General features: G+C 46.7%; 1 long non-coding RNA gene across 2 annotated transcripts; it reads left to right on the plus strand.

Annotated features, from left to right (window-relative positions):
* The first annotated feature begins 1,281 nt into the window (after positions 1-1,281).
* Positions 1,282-9,555, plus strand: LOC120586758 (uncharacterized). Of its 2 annotated transcripts, XR_005648791.1 has the most exons (3): positions 1,282-2,079; positions 7,858-8,101; positions 8,479-9,555. It is a non-coding gene; the product is annotated as an uncharacterized LOC120586758 (long non-coding RNA). The 2 variants fall into 2 exon arrangements; XR_005648790.1 differs by lacking the exon at positions 1,282-2,079 and having other exon boundaries at positions 2,090-8,101.
* Positions 9,556-18,851: the final 9,296 nt, after the last annotated feature.

Genomic DNA, 18,851 nt, shown 5'->3' on the forward strand with positions numbered 1-18,851 from the left:
ATACACAAAAGCTCAGCCGTTAGGAAAGCATGCACTCACAACCTGTTAGGTACCCGCGCACCCTACAGTCTCTCGAAGTGTGCACACACAAGTTAGTGCACACACTCACAGCTCATCAGGCAACCACACACAACCTCTCTGTCTCGTGCACACACAAAACCCACCAAGGCACACGCACTCACAACCTGTCAAGAACACAGAACCGCTCACAACTTCTCTGTCGGCATGAGCGCAAACACAAACTCCCAGCCGGCCAGGGTCACCCCGCACACTCACAACCTCCTGCTGAGATGCACACCCAGCCTCACACGCTCTCTGCCAGCACAGGCACGCTCAGCCTATCTCCGCCGGCACATGCACACTCACAGCCTCCCCTGCGGGCGCACCCCACACCCCCTCATCCTCGCGGCCGGGCGCACCCCTCCCCCAGGCTGTGCCAGCGCCGAGCAGCAAACTCCGGCCGTGCGGGCTGAGCACACGCCCCCGGCCCGCAGCCGTCCGGCCCGCCTGCGCCCCTCCTCACCTTTCTCGCCGGCGCCGGGCGCCCGGCCCTCGTCCTCCTTGGGGTTGGTCACCTGGGTGATGATGGCCGGGCCGTCCATGGGTGCGCGGCGCGGCGGCCGCCCGCCCGCCCGGCCCCGGGCCAGCCAGACGCGCAGCGCTGGGGACGCGCGGGGCCGCGGGCCGGGGGGGCGCTCGCCGCCGCCGCCTGGGCGCGCCCGCCGCCCGGCCCCGCGCTCTGGGAGAGGCGGCCCGGGCTCGCGCCCCAGCTCTGGCCGCCGCCGCCGCCGCTGGGCTCGAGCGGCCGCCGCCTAGTCACCATGAACCCCGGAGCCGCGCCCGGGAGAGCTGCGCGCGGGTGGAGCCGAGCCGCCATAAAGGAAAACAAAACAGAGCACCGAGAAAAACAACAAGCCTGAGCAGGCAGAAAACGGGAAGAAAAAAAGGAAAGGAAAAAAGGAGAACAAGAGGAGAAAAAGGGAAGAGCAGGCAGGTAAGAGTGTCCAACTCGAGACCAACCTCCACTGCCTACCATAACGCTACCCATAACCTGAGGGAAGAAGGAGTGCAAGGGGTGAGCTGGAGGCAGTGACTGAAGTGCAGAGGCAGGGAGGAACCTGCCTTGCCTGCCTGGGTCAGGGATTCTAGGCAGGTGGTGGAGTGTAAACGATTCAGACAGTTTATGGCAATGGGTGCACTGCAGACTTATAGGGTGTGAGGATGTGGAGGAGTCTGGCTTGAACAGGCAGTTAGGTGAGAGCAGGGTGGAGAGGAGGAGGAAACAGGGCCCGGTGCTAGGGCTCGGAGGGGTGCGAGGTGTGGGGACCCGGGGCCCGAGAAGGGATCGCATAGCTGCAGGAGTGAGGATGGGCCTTGAGGAAGGATGTTTACCTGGAGGAGGTAGGAGACGGAGTATGGGGTAGAATGCGGGGTCGAGGGAGGGTCCCATGAGGGTTCTGGGGGAGATGATGGGTGAGGGGGTCCCCGCCGCGGGAACCCAGAGCAGGGGAGTGGGCGCGGAGGGCCCAGAGGTGCGGAGGTAGAAGCTGCTAAGAAGTAGTTCCTTACACCGAGGAATTCCACGGTTCCCGCGCGCTGGCATGAGGAGCACCCGTGGGTGCGGGGAAGGTTCAGAAGGACCCGAGGGTGCGCGGGCCGACGGAAGGGTCCGGGGATGAGGTGCCCAGGAGTGAGCGGCGGTCAGCACGGGGCGTCTACGGATGGGGCTGGAGGCTCCAGGCGTGGGGTGCCACATCAGCCTGGGCCCGAGAGCCCGCGTGCCGGGTCCTCGAGGACCAACCTCCTGGCACGTGGAGGTGTCGCAGTCGAGGGGTCCTGGGCAATAGGTATTTCCGGGTGCTCTGCAATACGCGGGCGGGAAGAGCCTGTAGGAAAGGGCCTGTGGCGGGCCGAACTGGGCACGCACTGTGCTCCTGAACAGCCGCCAGCCACTGTCAGGCCTGGGGCGACGGCCAGAGCGCGAGCATGACGGGAAAGTGCTCCCTCAGCCTGGGAGACTCGGGGCCCTTCCGCGCCCGCGCCTTCGCGTTCCAACTTGGAAGCCACACCAGCAGCCTTGTAAGTCAGGGGGCGGGGCCGTGCCACACGGGGCACATGCAGGGGCGGGGCCGGGGCGCTCGCGCTCGCTGCCCACCAATCAGGAGGATCTGGGAGGGCCTGCGGAGCGTGACGTACCGGGCAAGGCTGAATGGGCGGACTGCGACACAGCGCCCCGCCTCCCAGCGCCCCGCCTCCCAGCGCTGTGTTGCGCGCGCACTTCGGCCTTGCAGGCTCGTCCACCTTCGTAGGCAAGGCTGATGGGAACTTTCTAATTCCTCGTGCTCACATACCCTGGAGCTGGTTGCAGCCAGGTCGAGTTCTCACGGGGGAACCAGCGAGCATCTCCAAAATTTTAGAGTACACTCCTGAAGTGCTCCTGGCGAGGGGCAGCCCGCAGACTGGGCTGGTATCTGCATCAGGTGAAGCCCAGTGAAGGTCCAGTGTGGAATACAGCCCTGGCACAGGCTCCTGTGGATGAGGCAGAGGGGGCGAGCACTTCAGGAGAGCTACTATAAAAGATAGTTAAGCGCTTTTGCCCCCAAATCCAGACCTCAAGTGGCATCCTGGTTCTGTGTGGGGGTGGATCTCTTGGTGCCAGTTTTCTTGGCATATGCTTACACGTGGGTAGCTGCTCTTCTAAGGTGCCTTTGGAACCCCAGTGAATTGCCTGGGGCAGTCAAGCCATGATGGTTGAAGTGAAGTGCCCCTTTGGTTAGAAAGGCAAGCCCTAGTGTATCACAGACTCCAGGACACGCTCTGCCTAACTCTCCAAAGTACAGACCATTAGGTCCCCAGTGGTACCCAGGACTTCCCTTATCCCTACTTCTAAAGCTCTTCACATTTATTATGAGTATGGCTGGCCCACCAACTGAAGAATTAAAATGTTCTCTGAATTCAACTTAAAAAAACTGCTGAATTCTAAGGGGTTAGAGAGGGATTTGCCAGAGATAGGTGTGTGGGGCTATATGGTTCCTCATACAATTCTTAGTATATAACCACAGAGATCAGCATCCCTGCTTTCTGGCCGATGAAGCATCCTATTAGCCAGGGCAAGGTATTGGAGCTTTTGGACTCACTGATACACATGCCTGAGACCTGATTCCTTTTGGATGGGGCACTTTCAGAGGTTCTGCTCATTTAACTGAAGCTGAGAGGGATTTCAGGGTACAGGGCCAAAGGAAGTGGTTTTCATACAGTCTGTCTTGCTTGGTCTTTCCCGTAATAATGACTCCCTAGGGCCCTCCAGTAACAATTTTTCCTTACCTGCATTCTCGATCATCTTCAGCTCCCTGAGATCACCTCCAAAAATACCCCTACCTTCACCCAAGTATTTGTTTCAAGCTCAAGCAAGAAAACAGCTTGTTATCTTTTAAGTCCTTCCTCTCCATATTCTTTTAATTTAAAGTTTCAATTTATTATTTCATAAATATTAATAGAAAGCAAAGAAAAAATTACCCATAGTTCTATAACTCTTTTTAATGAATCTATTTTCCTCTGTTTCTCCCCGATCTTGCTTATACATTGACAGCTATAAAACATGGTTAAAATGAAAAGGTGAGCATTTTTCCAAGTGGTGGCAATCATTGTAACTACCTTTATAAATGACTGAATGAGTCTTAGATATCTTAGTTTTACAGATGAAGGAAAGATTCAAGAATTGCTCTTGGGACAACTGATTAGCCATGAGGAGAAAAATATATATTTATCTCAGTCCTTACAGCATATCAAGATGGATCAAATGATTAAATATTACAAAATCCACAAACAATTAAATATACCAGAATAAATATGGGTAAATGCCTTTTTGATCTTGGATGGGAAAGGCCTAAGAGTGACAAAAACTCTCAATATTACAAAGGATAAGAGTGATAAATTTGGCTGCATTTGTTCATTCACTTACTGAGTGCTCACTATGTGCTAGGTTCTGTTCTAGACACAGGATCTCAGAGTTGTCCGAAACAAGCATTAGGGGAAGGGCTATAATGCTCTCACATGTCTTTTATAGCTAAGGGCTGTCCTAGAGGTCTTAAGCCAGCCAGGCACTTTGGCCTCCCTGGGAATGAAAGTAAAGAGCCCCAGTGACCTGAAGACAGGTGCCAACCGTTGGAGGCCAAAGCACATCAAGATCTGGACAGAGCACTGGCTGAGTCACGTTTCCCAAACATTCAGTGTCCTTATACTACCTGCATTATTTAATGTTATCTTTAAATTAACTTTTACTTAAATAGAATTCTTTAAATAGAAAATTAGTGGATAGACCATGATCCTAAATAGGAAGAGCTACACAGAATGAGGGGGCACGGAATGAGATACCAAGGGCAGGAGGACATGGGACTAGGGCTGGCAAGTCTAGCCCTGAGAGTCTAAGGACAGGTGCAGGTAGGAAGCTGGAGGGTATTGGTGAGGGCAGCCTGACTTGGAGTCTCTAGTAGAGCCCTGGGGTATAGCTCTAGTGTGGGAAGGATCAGTTGTTCTGGAAAGTGGGGAAGAGTGGCAAGACTACTCTGAGGGTGAGGGAGAGGCTGCCCTTGACAAAGGAACACTGGCTGTTGAGATCGAAGTGAGGTGGTGATTTGCAGAAGGAGAAACCAAGGAGGGGGCTGTATGGAATGAGTGCCCCAGGTAGAGGGAACAGCAGCATGTTTCCAGGCTTAGAGGCAAGGGAGAGCATGCTCGGGGGGAAATGCCAGCAGTGGCTGGAGTTTAAGACTGGTGATGTGTAGGCTCACATCAAAAGGCTTGTAACTCAAGAAAAGGATCTGGGCTTTATTCTGGGGGCTGTGGGGATGACATGTCCAGGTATGTGTTTAGAAAGTTTCTACTGACTAACAAATTAGATAAGGGGCAGTACAAAAGCAGGGAACCCCACAGAAAATGTTGCATTAATCCAGAAAGAAGAATGGCGATGTTCTCTGGCTTGCCCCTCCCAGCCTGCCCCTGCCCTGCTCTCCACCTCTGAATCTCTGCCCTCCAGGCTCTGCTCTTGGTCTGCTTTTTCTCTTCTTTATGGGCATCTCGGTCTTGAGTTTTGTGTGTCTGTTACATAGTTTCTGTCTCAGCAAGTGCTTTTATGTGCCTCTGTCTTTCTCTGATTCTAGCTGCATGTGCTTCTGGCTTTTAGGAGCTGGGCCACAGGCTGGCAAGTCTCCTGGTGAAAAAGTTGTGGAAGTTGGATATGGGCTGATTCCTGGTGGTCAGTCAAGTGGATACAACCCTGAAACCGCTCACAGGTCTCTCTCGGGGTCACCTTGAAACCTAGATGAGGTTCCTCCAAGCAGTAGTCCTTCTCTGATACTATGAAGCAGGCACAGTGTGTGATATCAGCTCCAAAAAGGTCTCCTCTAGCCTAGGGAGGACGAGCCACACACAGAAGTCCTTTATTTATTCTCCAGATAGGTATCGGGTGCCTTCAGTGCGCCCAAGTCCAGTGGACAAACCCCCCTCAAGGGGCTTACAGCAGAGGAATAATCAGAGGGTGGCACAGAGTAGAGCCGACTTATTCTCTAGTAGTCCAGGAAGTCCCCATAGAGGAGATGACGTTAATGAAGTCATTTCCGGAAACCTCAGTTTCCTGGTAGGAGGACTTTTTCATCCATAGTGTCCACAGAGAAGGCTGCATCTGAGGAGCAGTAGACCATCATGATGGAGGCAGAGGTTGGGTTCTTGAAGGCCTGGTTGAGTTTGGAGTTTAGCCTGTAGGTAATCTGCATCTCTTGATACTTCTTAAGCAAGGGACCAGGAACCTCTTAAAAAACTAGTTCAGAACTGTACATTGAAGTGAAAAACAACTCAAACTAGCTTAAGCATCAATGAGAACTATACTGGCTCATGTAACCAGACCAGGGTTACATGCCTGGGCTGGAGTGGTCCAGGATCAGCATTGCTGAAGTGAAGGGTCCACCTAGGGGGAGGCTCTCAACTCCAGCTGCCTCTCCCTGTGACCTGGAAGACCAAAGTGTTAGGAAAGCTGGAGGGCTTCCTTATATCCTATGACACCCTGTCTGGTCTTCCCTACTCAGTTTCGCCAAGATATCATCCCTGAGGGGTCCCCAACAACTCATCCTTTTGCCGTCAACACCCATGCTCCCACAACATCCCGATCCTTTCTAAGACTCCCTCTCCCCATCACACATGGGTTCTTCCAACCAAATGCTTGTGTACACTGATACCAGGGGCTTCCTAGCCATCTTTCCCCTCTGCCCTCATCCTTAGGGATACTTTCCACGTGTCCTCACATGGGACTTGTACAAAATATCCTTGCCACTTACAGACACTTCGTTCCCAAGAATAGGGCCCCCAATGGGCCAGTGGTCTGGCAGGTGTAGCCTGCCCCCTGGTGGCGGCCATGTTGTGTGGTCCTTTTCATGTGCCCAACTGGATCTGGAATCTGGCCTCTCTCCCTGCGGGCTCCCTGGGTTATACCACAGCTGGAGTGGGCTTAGTCTCTTCTCTCACTTCACCTAGCTGTTGTGATTTGCACGCCTTTTCAGCTTTCCCAAGAAAAGCCTTCAGGAGTGTGAGGGCCTGCGTGCTTGTCTGGAGGGGTGGAAGGTGGAGGAATGAGCGATGTGCCCCAGTCTTGGAGTAGGCAGTGAAACAGCAGAGTGGATGCCGGCTGCTGGTGATGGAGAAAAGGGGTCAGCCAGGGGTCCTGAGCACAGGGAGAAACGGACACTCGGCATAAAGTTGGTGGTTAGGAAGTGTTTGGGGAATTTGAGAGCAAGACGTAACCTGGTCTGAGACATACTCTATGGCCTTGGGGCTGAGATGTCGCATCCTCGGGGTACCCAGAAATCCAAGAAGCCTTTCTGGAAGAGGACACCCCAATCACTTCCTCTCTACCTCCCAAATCCCAGACCTGCTCTGCCCACAATTTAGAATAAGGGGACACATACCTGCGCTCAGGTCCTTCCAGGGAGCCCTGGGTCAGGGGAGGACATGGCTCTACCCGAAAACTCTGTTACAGAGGAGTAGCCACTGGAACAGAGCAGGGAAGCCCTATGCGTCCTCAGCCTAGGGGTCATAGAGTCCTAAGTTGATTTGGTGACTCTGGTGCCAATGGGCCCCTTGAGGTAAGACCCCACACTTCTATTCCCTACATGGGTTGCCCCTTCAGTGCCTTTCCTATGTCCTAGGGTACCAGGTGTCACCTGGCCAGGTTGGTAGAGCTGCTCTTGCCTAGCTGCTGGCATGTGGCCTCTCACCCAGGTTCCCCTAGGCCTTGGGCTCTGGCCCAGCCCCAGATGTCCCTTTTATTCCCTGACTTGTGCTTGCAGAGCTGAGAGGGACAGATCCAGGCATGCCCACAGTCTCTGACATGAGGTATTTCACGGGCAGGTCTGGTCACAGACGCACATCCTGGCACACACAGGTACAAGCTCACTTGTACACAGGCTCAAATACATGCCAGGACACAGGACACACATGTGACAGGGTTTTATCTGCCCAGACTGGTTTCCCCCACCTTGGCACTGGCTGTTTCTCCCTCCCTCCCCGGCCCTCTGGCCCTGCATATCACAGCCCTGCCCTGCGCTACCCTACCCCTTACTCCCCTCGAACCCTGCCCCCTCTCATCCCTCGTGTACGGATCACAGGTGAGAGTGAGGGAGCATCTACTCTTTTTTTTTTCACACAAACTTCTCCAGACGCCTGGGTATAGAGAGGGTCGGGCTATCTCCTTTGGAACTGGGGGAGGGGATGATCCAGGGAATAAAAAAAAATAAGATCTCAATAAAACGGCCTGTCCTCTGACTCTACTTTCCTCCCTCCACTCCTCACATCTCATTTTACCCCTAGCACAGACCCAGGTGCCACGCTCGAGTGCACCTGCCGCGCCTCGTCCTTCTAGGCCGCTGTCCCATATGCACCGCTAAAACTGATTCTTAGATGCGGCTCTTGACCGCAATGAACCACCACCGAGCCCCGCTCCTGTGCTGATGTGGCCGTGGGAGGCACTTCCGGTGCACCACACCTCTGCGCTAGGCTGAGGTGGGCGGGGCCCACGGGGCGGAAGAGGCCGGTCTCCGCTGAAAGAGGCCAGGTAAGCGCTTTCTGTCTCGGGTCCTTGCTTTCCGGGCGGGAACGAGCAGATGCTGGTTCGTTGCCCCGAAGGCTCTGGAATGAGTGTAAACTGGGACATCTGGCCTGGCCTGAGCCTGGAGATGGGATTGAGGAAGTAAATTTTAGGAACTTTGGAACCATTGAACTTTGTTTTTAAAAGATTTAAAGCAAAATGTTTTTGAAAAGTGACACTCACCACACGGACTTGGCCAGACCTCGAGCGTTCACAGAGCTCCTTCACATTTTCTGTTTCTATGAGTCTGTAATGGCTCTTGGCGGGAGAAATGAAGGTGGGTGGGTGTCACCCTTTCTGCTTACCATACCCCAGGCTTTGACTGGGTACCATGTGTCCTCAAGGGTGAGACTCCCTTGGTTACAAGGCACGGAGAGTCTCCAAGGGAAGGCACAGCGTGAGGGGCCCAGAGCAGGGGTCTCTGCCCCAGCCAAGGCCTCGCGGGAACCCAAGTCAGACCGTGGAGAAACCCATCACCTGACAGTCTTCAGGGAAGATGGGGTTTCACTGCCGACGCCCCGGAAACTGGATCATGCAGGACCAGCGCCACTCCAGACCAGCACTCCTGTTATTCTAAGTCATTTGTCATGAATGTGACTCAGCTGTATCTTCCATCACTGTGGTCTAACGCTAGCAACTTATTAATTTTCATAAGGCCCAATTTAAATTCTGGGGAAAGAGAGAAACTGTTTAGCTCAGTTCATTGTATATTGTTCAAGTTATTATGGTTGTATAAAATATCACTCCAAAACTTAGTGACTTAAAAAAAAAAACACGACAAAAATATTCATATGCGTATGATCTGTAGGACATGGTAGGAATGGCTCATCTCTGTTTTACATGGTGTCCCCTGGGCCCCTTGAAGGCTAGGGGCTGGAATCATCTGAAGGCTCACTTTCTCATGTTGCCATTGATGCTGGCCGTAGGCTGAGACCTTTGGGCTGCGTTGTTTTGACATCTTGGGACCTTGCTGCCCCTGGAGCGGCCACCCCTCCCAGGCAGGGCGAGCTGTCCTGGAGACACAACAGCTACCTGTGAGCTTGCCTTTCCTCTGCAGGCCAACTAGTCCTCTGCTACTCCTCAAGGGAGCTCTCGCACTCCAGGCCACTGTTCCCTTTCCCTAATCACCTCAGGGCCAGGTGCCAGACAAATGAGGACAATCCCTACACCCCAGAGGCCACTGAAATTATTCATACTAGCTAGTCCTAAACCTGCTTACCCTGTCTCGCATGTTCCCTTGTCTGTTTTCCTTTCTCCTGCCTTCTGACCTATGTTGGTGCTTCTGCATGTGGTTCCCCCATGGCATGGCGTGTGCCTCCTTCTCCTGGGAACTACGAGGATAACGATGTTTTCCCAGTGGCAGTTGTCTTCTGATCTATTGGTTTCACCATACTTGAATAATAAAAAAAACCCATATTTTAGAACAACGGTCTCGCTGGTGTCTTGGTCGTCACCGTGGTGGCTGGGTTCTGAGGGTGTGTCCTCTGAGTGGGAGAGAGCACTGGGTGGGGGAAAACTATGTGGCATTTTATGACCTAGTCTCAGAAGTTCCTCGGTGCCACGTCTACTACATTGTTCACTGAGGCAATGTCAAAGTCCCATCTGGGTTCAGGCGGGGTTGGGGAAAAGACTTCACCTCTTGATGGGAAGTGGCAAGGTGACAGGAGAACATTTTAATGGAAATATTGTGGTGGCCAGTTTAGGAAAGTACAGCACGCCAAATTATCCTCTCTGGGCAGAGCTCCAGGCCACCCTCTAGGTCACTGGCCAGTCAATGGTTAGGACGCTCATAGGTCAGATGTCTAATCCCACCCAGTATTGCCCTTGGACTTGAGTAAGAAGAACCCTTGCCTTGGGCCCTCGTCCAGCTTCCCCTTCTCAATGGGAAGAGACATTTGCAGAACAGGGCATGTGACTACCTGAAGTCTGTGCACCTACTGGCCCTGTTTTAGAACACACTTGGGGCACCCAGGTCCCTGTTCAAGTAGGAGATGACAGGGCAAGTCATTAGCTGGGGCTGTTTATAGATCTTGACTCTGAGTTCCCGCCACTATTGCACATTGTGCCTAAAGCAGGTTGGCTCAGGAAATGACTGTACTTGATTTATTTGAAGAAGATGGCATTGACAAAAATTTAGAGAAGTATCCTGAGAGAAACATAATAAAACCTCAGTCTGAGTGGAGACGTGTTTACCTGGGGTGTGTAGCACATGATCAGGGGCTGAGAGAGGCACTTTTTCTATTTAGGAAATCGAGGCTTGAGATCCACAATCTACTAGATCTGTGCTCCCTAGGCCACTCTGTTCTCAGGAAGATAAACTCATAACTTCAGATTGCATATCTGTTGTACAGTTCCGAGGGAGATATGAAGATATGGAGAGACATGGGAAGAGAGTAAGACAGCCCCAAAGTTATGTCATATATGTTATACTCCTCCTTTGCATATGCTGTTCCTTCTGCCAAGAATGCTGTTCCCTACTCTTCACCTGAGTAACTTCCCAGTCTCCCAAGGCCCAATAATTAGGAGCTTCCTCCTCTGATTTAAGTACTCCTGGGCTATGCTCCCTTAGTCTTTGGAATTACAAATCAAGAAAGAGGATGAGAAGGAAGAGGTGGCATACATGTCCCCTGGATCAGTCTGCAGACCGACTTAACATCCTGGCTCTGATAGATTGGGCTGCACCCTCATATGAGACCATTCCGTATGCTGGCACGGGACGCCTGAAGGAGGCCCTGCTACTCACCTAGTTTCTTCTTCCTGCTGGGAAAAGCTTGAGGCGCCAAGGACATTCCCCTTCCCAATACCAAAACACATTTTTCTCCATTCATAACTTAATTGAACTTAAAAGTGTCTCTTTTCCCTTTATTTATAAAAACACATTTTTCTTCAACAGTGGGGTTCCGAAAGACTATTAGATACTCCCCTTCCTACCTCTACCCTGCTGTGTATGGTCTCTGCTGAGACCAGAAGCCAGGAAGCAAGATTGCTCACACCTCTCCAAAGGCAGCCAACAAAACACAGAACTTCTACAGAGAAGGCTTTCTGGACCGTGGCTGCTTCTCTTTGCCTCTTAAGATGCAGGCTGCATTCAGATTTAAACTAGTTTATTAGCAAATAGATTATTCATATCATGTTCATATTCATGTCTCTGCTGCTTCCTTGTCGGTGCTGAGCTGGTTTAAAATTTCCAGATGCAGCAAAGCATTCTCCAGCATTGATAATCATTGTCATCGGGAAGACTTGACTCAAAATCAACTCAAGAAAATAGATCTAAACTGGAGACTACAAACTGGCAGCCCACGGGCCCATGCTGGTGGCAAACATGGACGTCCTTGTTTTTTAAATTTTTGTACAGTGTAGACTCTCACAATGTTTTTTTTTTAAATTACAGACTTACAGAAACATTGCAAGAATAAAGAATTCCCATGTACCCTTCAACTAGAATACCCAAATGTTAACTTTTTATCCCCTCATATTATTATTATTTGATCTATTTGAGAATATGTTGCAGACTTACCCCTAACACTTCAGTGATTATTTCCTAATAAACAAGAATAGTCTCTTATATAACTATATACAATTATCAAATCAGGAAATTAACAGTGATACAGTATTATTGCCTAATTTATAGACCTTATTTACAACTCACCAATCGACCTATTCTGCCCTTTATTTTTTTCTGACCCAGGATCCAATATTGGATTATGTTGTTATATTTCTTTTGTTTCCTTTAATCTAGAACAGTTTCTTGATCTTTCTTTGTCTTTCATGATCTTGCCAGTTTTGAAGAGTGCAGGCCAGTTCTTTTTGGTAAAATATCCCTTAAGAGGAGTTTGTCTGTTGTTTCCTCATGCTTAGACTCAGGCTATGCGTTTTTGGCTCCAGAAGTGATGTTGTATCCTTATCAGTGCATCACATGACTAGGCTCGTGAACATTGCTTGTGAGTTACTGATAACATTAACTTTGATCAGTTGGTTAAAGTGGCATCGCTAAGGTTTGTCCACTATAAATTTTGTTTTTTGGTGTTATCCCTAATTAAAAAGCATTTTGTGGGGAGGCAGTTTGAGACAGTGGAAATACCTTTATTCTCATCAAATGCTTACCGTCCAGTTTTAGCATCTGTTAATGATTCTTGCCTGAGTTAGTTACTGCTATCAAATTTTCCCAGTTCGATCAGTGGGAGTCCGTTCAAGTTGGTTTTTCTGTGTATGTGGCATCTTCTCATTATTCTTGGAGCACTACCTTACTTTCTAGTATGACAATATGTTTCAGGCTGATCTTGTCCTTTCTCTGCACTAGTCCTGAAATCAGTCATTTATCTAATGAAGCTTGATTCTTTTTGGGAGAGAATGGCGTTTACAAACCAAGATCTGGGTGCTAGATGTGCTCGTTGCTATTGGGGTGTTATTGACTCTAGACTTACTCAGTGGACACATACATACAATTTGATATCTATCTATTCATCTATCTATCTACCTACCTACCTATATGTCAATTTCTCTATTTACATCTATATCAATCTACTTCTTTACCAGTCATCCATCTATATTCAGTCTACTAAAATCATGAGTTTATAGTTTATACCTTCAATTCCTAACACCGCACAATTCATTATAGCCTCTCCTCTTCCCATACTTGTAACTTTCTTCTCTGATGGTGATAACTTAACTTTCATTATCCATGATATATTTGTACACTCAATCTTAGAATACCCAGAAAGTAGCTTTAGAATTGCTAACCAACTGCAAAAACCAACCTTCGAAGTAGAGATCAATATTTGTTTACAGTTCTCTTTGTATTTTGTGAAAGTACTTTATTCAGATGTTACTTAGGTTAGTTCTTCCACCTCCCGCCCTCCCTGGGTTAGGATCGTTTATTTATTTATTTTTTTGGTCTGTATTTTATTTTAGGATTTCCTCCCATTCTTGTTGATTTTATTTTTGGTAAGTGAAACATTGATATGGTCTTCAAAGTTAGAACTATACAGAAGTGTCACTGTCCCATCCCACACCCTCTCTGCCCTGCTCTGCCTTCGCACTCAGGTCATCACTTTCATTTCTTTCTGGTTTATCCTTTCTGTGTCTTGTTTCCTTGTTCTGTACAAATAGTACATACACGTGTACAGCATATTGCCATTTCTCATTCCCTATACGAATGATGGCATACGGTAGATACTCATTTTTACCTCTCTTTTTCGCTTAACAATATAGCCAGCAAATCTCTCCATTTCAGTTCAGAGATCTTTCTATTTATTTTATTTTTATTTATTTATTTTAAATTTTAGCCACACTGCTTAGGAGTATCTGGAGGGCAAATCCCTGCATCACTGGGGCAAAAATAAACGATGTGCAGTTTCATTAGGAATTGCCGATTTCCTCCCAGAAAAGTTCTATCATTTTGCATTTCCACCAGCAGTGCATGAGAGTGCCTCTTTCCCCACAGCGACAACAATAGAACGTGGAGTCATATTTAAAAATTTTGCCAGTCTGCTAGGAGAAAAAAAGGCATCTCGGCATAACTTAAATTAGTCTTTCTCTTATAATGTAAGTTGAATATATTTTCATATGTTTAAGGCCCATTTAAACATACACAGTGAATTGTGTATTCATGTCTTTTGCCCATTTTTCTATTTTTTAGAGTTTTTTTTTTCTACAGTAAGGATATTGGCCATTTACCTGTGACATAGATTGCGATTATTTTCTCCCATTTTGTCATTTGACTTTGCTTATGGTGTTTTTTGCCAAGAGGAAATTTTTTTAGTTTTTCATGGTCCAATTTATCAATCTGTTCTTTTTGTCATTGGAGTTTGAGTCATAGTTAGAATGCTTTTTCTTACATTCCTATGCAGGAATCCACTTACGTTTTATTCTAGCGCTTGTATGGTTTCATCTTTTACACTTGATCTCTGCTTCATTTGGAGTTTATTCTCTTGTAAGATGCGAGATAAGGATCTAGTTTTTATTTCATCCCATGGCTATCCTGTTGTCCAAGCACCATTTATTAAAGAGTCAATCTCTGCCCCAGTGATTTGAGATGCCACCTTTTATTGTATATTAATTTTCCATACTTAGGTTGATTTCTAGGCATTTTATTCTATTATGCTGGACCAATACCACACTGTTTTCATTCTAGAGGCTTTAAAGTATATTTTAATGTCTAGTAGGGCCAGTTCCTGACCCTCACTATAGGTTTTTTTCTACCCAGTATTTTCCTAGATATTCTTGTATGTTTATTTTTTCCATATAAACTTTAGTATCTCCTTGCCTAGTCCCAAGAAAAAATATTGTCTGAAAAATATTCCTAAAATTTTGAATTAGTTTCCAACACTAAAATGGGGTGTTATCGCATGAAAATATGGATTTCTAGTTTCTCTTGAAAATTGGGAAAGTCTGTCAATTTCTGTTCACAAGCAGCAGCTGCAGCTTATACACAGGCCTTGTGGTCTCCAGGACGACACAATGCCCACCACTCCCTCTAACCGCTCACCCCTGACCTTCTTCATTCATTGAAGTTCCCTGTGTGGCATCTGAGTTGGTAACTCAGGCTTTAAATGACAGGAAAGTTATATATCATGTCTGCCCTTAGTCATCCATTTCTCTGTCTCACAATAAAATGTTATGAAAGAGATTTGTGTCTATTTTGTTCACTGCTGTATCTCTAGGGACTAAGAAAAGGGCTTAGGGCATTGTTGGCACTTGGTAATAGCTGTTCAATGAATGAATGTTTATAGAGAGGACAAAGAAATAATCTAAATGTGTTCTCTCTCCAGAAAACCATTGAAAACACGTCAAGTGGAACCAGCACATTATGGGTGAAAGTAAGTTGGTACAACCCTTACAGAGGGCAAGTTGGCAATATTTGACAAAATTACAGATGTATACATCAGTTGTCCTCAGAGTTTTACTTCTAAAAGCTTATTCTAAAGTGTATTTGCATACAGGCAAAATGACAATGTGCAGGGTTATTTATTGCAGTAATAAAAGATTAGAAAGAAATTAAATTCCCTTCAAAAGGGGACTGATTACATAAATTATGGTTTATCCATACATTGATACAATGGAATACTAAACAGTAATAAAAAAGAATAAGGATGCTTTCTATGAACTGAGAGGGAAAAACACAATTGCAGAATAGTGTATACAACAGGCTACCTTCTGTGTATAAAAGGAAAAAAAACAAAGATCCATATTTATATTTGTTTGTAAGCACACCAAGAAAATCTGAATGGAGTCATAAGAAATAAATAACAGTAGTTAGTCAGACTTGGAGGAAGTATGGTGAAGAAACTGGGCAGATAGGGATAAGCTGGGAGGAAAATCTCTCTCTCTCTACCTGCCCCCCCCATTCTCTCCTCCTTTCTCTCTCTCTCTCTAACACTGAGGAATAGGTTTTAAGCCAATTACATATGCATATAAAATGTATACACACATACATACAGGTATAAAAAGAATGATTAAACTAAAGAGACAATAGAGGAAGACATCAGACCCTGGAGACTACAACTATCCAGCTAGGACTCTCTGTACAGACAACCATGTGATAGAGGCTCTGGGTCACTCGCTGGAATTTCATCCACTCTTGCTAGAAGATGATATATTGTGTGTGGTAATTCTATTTGGACAGAAGAGGCAATGAAATATGTTTCTGCTCTTACTATCTTGCATATAGATAATCCCAGAGGGCACTTTACAAATTGACAGTCAATAAACCACTTCACCCAGTGGAGAAGCAGATTCCAAGAGAATGGTGATATCTATGACACAGAAGCTTCATGATAAAAAAAGTGAAATATTCCAGCTAGTGAAACCGGGAATTTAGCAAAGAAAGAATTTTTTTGACTAACTATAGTTCTAGAATCATAGAAAGCAAGATCTTCTAAATTATTAAAATGGAAATTCAGGAAATCTTTAGAGAATAACACAGATCTTACATATTATATAGGGTTTGGTATATAGCATATGATCAATGTGAAATGAATTTTAAAAAAGAAACTGTATTAAGCTGAGTGCTATCCCTCAAATTAAATAGATGACTCTGTATCTATCATAGTATTTATAAAAATATTTTAAATTGGGGAGCCCCAAAATAATTAGAACTAATACTGTGGCAGATAGTATTTTGGATGGATGTATGTCTCAGTAACATTTCTTTTGTCCTTTTCTGGTTTATAGTTTATTTTTTTTTTTCTGAAATCACCACTGTTTCTTTGGAGTCATTAGCTTCCTTTTAAAAAAAATTTCTTAAGTGGCAAGCCATCCTGTTTTATACTTTTGTATATTAAAACTACAAATGTTAACATTTCTGGGAGGCAAAATACTAGTGGTATAATTCACACAGCTCAAGGTCATATATTTAAAGTAGAAGAATATTAATTTTCAAAAAACTATACTAACCATTTGAGAGTAAAGATACTTATGTACAATGAAAAGTGTTTTCAATTCACAGGCTCAGAGCATTCCCACATACATATATCACAGACATAGAAAAGAATCTGTTAAACACAGCAAGAAGAATAAAAACAGCTTAGAATCAAAGTACATCTCTGTTGCTTTTATAAGATATATTTAAATTAATATTTTTCTAGTAATGACAGTGACATTGTAGAGAAAATGGTGCTAGAAGATAACTATTGATTCAGTAGCATTTCACCCGTTGTTACAAGGGGTTTAAGAGTGACTCTCCTTGACAATGATCTGGGGGAGTGGGGAAAACAGGTTACAAAACGGTGCCTAGAGAATGGCCCCATTTCAGTAAGAATCACGTTTCCATGCTTCATCATAATTCTCCATTTCTCTATAGTTCTGCAACTTGAAATGAATGCCCAGTTAAAACACTACTTTTATGACTATAGTTGAAGTATTTTTTTGTTCTGAAAGATGATTGCTTTCTTGTCTTCTCCCATTATTCCCACTAATTGCATAACTTAATTTCTTAATTATGATAGCCCCTCAGCACTACAGTCACTGATGTTTTGGGAAGTTAAATGTTTTGTTCCCTAAATACCAAAAATATCAACATAATTTTAAAGCAGTTATTAAGAAGGCTGCCCTGACATGTCCTGACCACCAGGGGACAGCCAGTGGCCAGATGATTTGATTCCTTCCCAAGTAATTCAGACTCTTGATGGTGAGGTGCTGCCTTCAGCGTGGGCCTTCGCCTATGGCCTTGATCGGGCAGAGGCCTACTATCCTGCCAGCCACCTGCCAGCAGAGTTCCTTGCACTGCTTCTCGTGCCTCACCTCACGCCCAGGCCTCACCTCAGCCCAGGCCTCACCTCACACGGAGGCCTCACCGCACACGCAGGCCTCACCTCACGCCCAGACCTCACCTCACACGGAGGCCTCACCGCACACGCAGGCCTCACCTCACGCCCAGACCTCACCTCACACGGAGGCCTCACCTCACACGGAGGCCTCACCTCAGCCCAGGCCTCACCTCACGCCCAGGCCTCTTGGCTCCTGCACTTTGGCCACTGGGCATCTCTCAGTTTCTTGAACAATCTAGGCTCCCCACCTGCCACAAGGTCTTTGTACATGCTGTTCCCTCTGCCTAGTATGCTTTCCCCTCCTTTCTGACCTACTTATTTCTCCTTTTCAATCACCTCTTCCTTAGGGAAGCCTTCCCTGATCTCCCAGAATAGGCAAACCCTTCCATTTCATGCCCTCGTAACACCCTTTGTCTGAATGATTATTTGTATGATTATATGTATGTTTATTGTTAGTGACCTCAGTCACACAGCCTTGTTTGCTGGGGGTGGGGTGTTACCTTGGGAGGCCCTGAGCCCTCCGTGGGTAGACACACCCAAACTCACAAGAAACTTAGGGGCTGATATAGGATGTTTTACAGTGAGAGCTGTGACTATCAGTAGTTTCTTCAGTAACCATCAAAATTAGAGGTGGGGGCTTGAGGCCAGATGCACCTGCTTCCCTTTCCTGTCCAAGTTTTATTTTCCCTGGAATTCATAATTGTCTTTTTTTTCTTTTACTTCGTTTTCTCTGTTTTTCTCACGAATTCATCCCCAAACTTAGCTCAGGTTGTATACATCTCCCTCCCTTATGTCCAAATATGTGTGTGAGCCTTCCCTTCTATAGTTTCATGATGTGATTGACCCCCTAGTAGGTCTAACTCTGTATATCTGAAGGCATTGAAGGGGCGAAAGGAGGGGGCCATATAGAGAACAGGCTTCTCCCTCAAGGTGATCATTACATTGTTATTTCTGGGTCTTCAAGTGGGATGGGAACAGCCTCATTAGACAGAAAAAAGCAAAGCAAGCTCATGGTATCTTCCCATATGTCCCCATTGCAATTCTTGGGTCCCTCTCATTTCCTCATCCTTGCCTCATCAATGCCCTACATTTCGTATAAAGGATCTGATCACCTGTGGATTTAATAGATTTTACAATTTGATAACCCACAGGATTTTGAATCTGATTATTGCAACTTTATTCCTGTTGCTGCATAAGATGAAAGATTCTTTTAGCGTCATCACAGAAAGTCCTTCACTCCCCTTGAACCAAGAATTTCAAATTTGAGCTGCTTGTTCTTTTTCATAAAGTTATCTATGGTGGATTGAAATAACTTCCTAAAGTTGCCTTCCCTAGAATTGCAATCCCTCCCGGAGTCCTGTCTTCATTCCAGGGGACTTGTGTTTTGAGAACCTGCCGTGGCTGCTGGAGCATCAGCCTCTAACACCTCATGGGTTCTCACTGCCTTCAAT

This window comes from Pteropus medius, unplaced genomic scaffold (assembly GCF_902729225.1).
Source record: "Pteropus medius unplaced genomic scaffold, Ma_sr-lr_union100, whole genome shotgun sequence".
Classification (NCBI taxonomy): Eukaryota; Metazoa; Chordata; class Mammalia; order Chiroptera; family Pteropodidae; genus Pteropus; species Pteropus medius.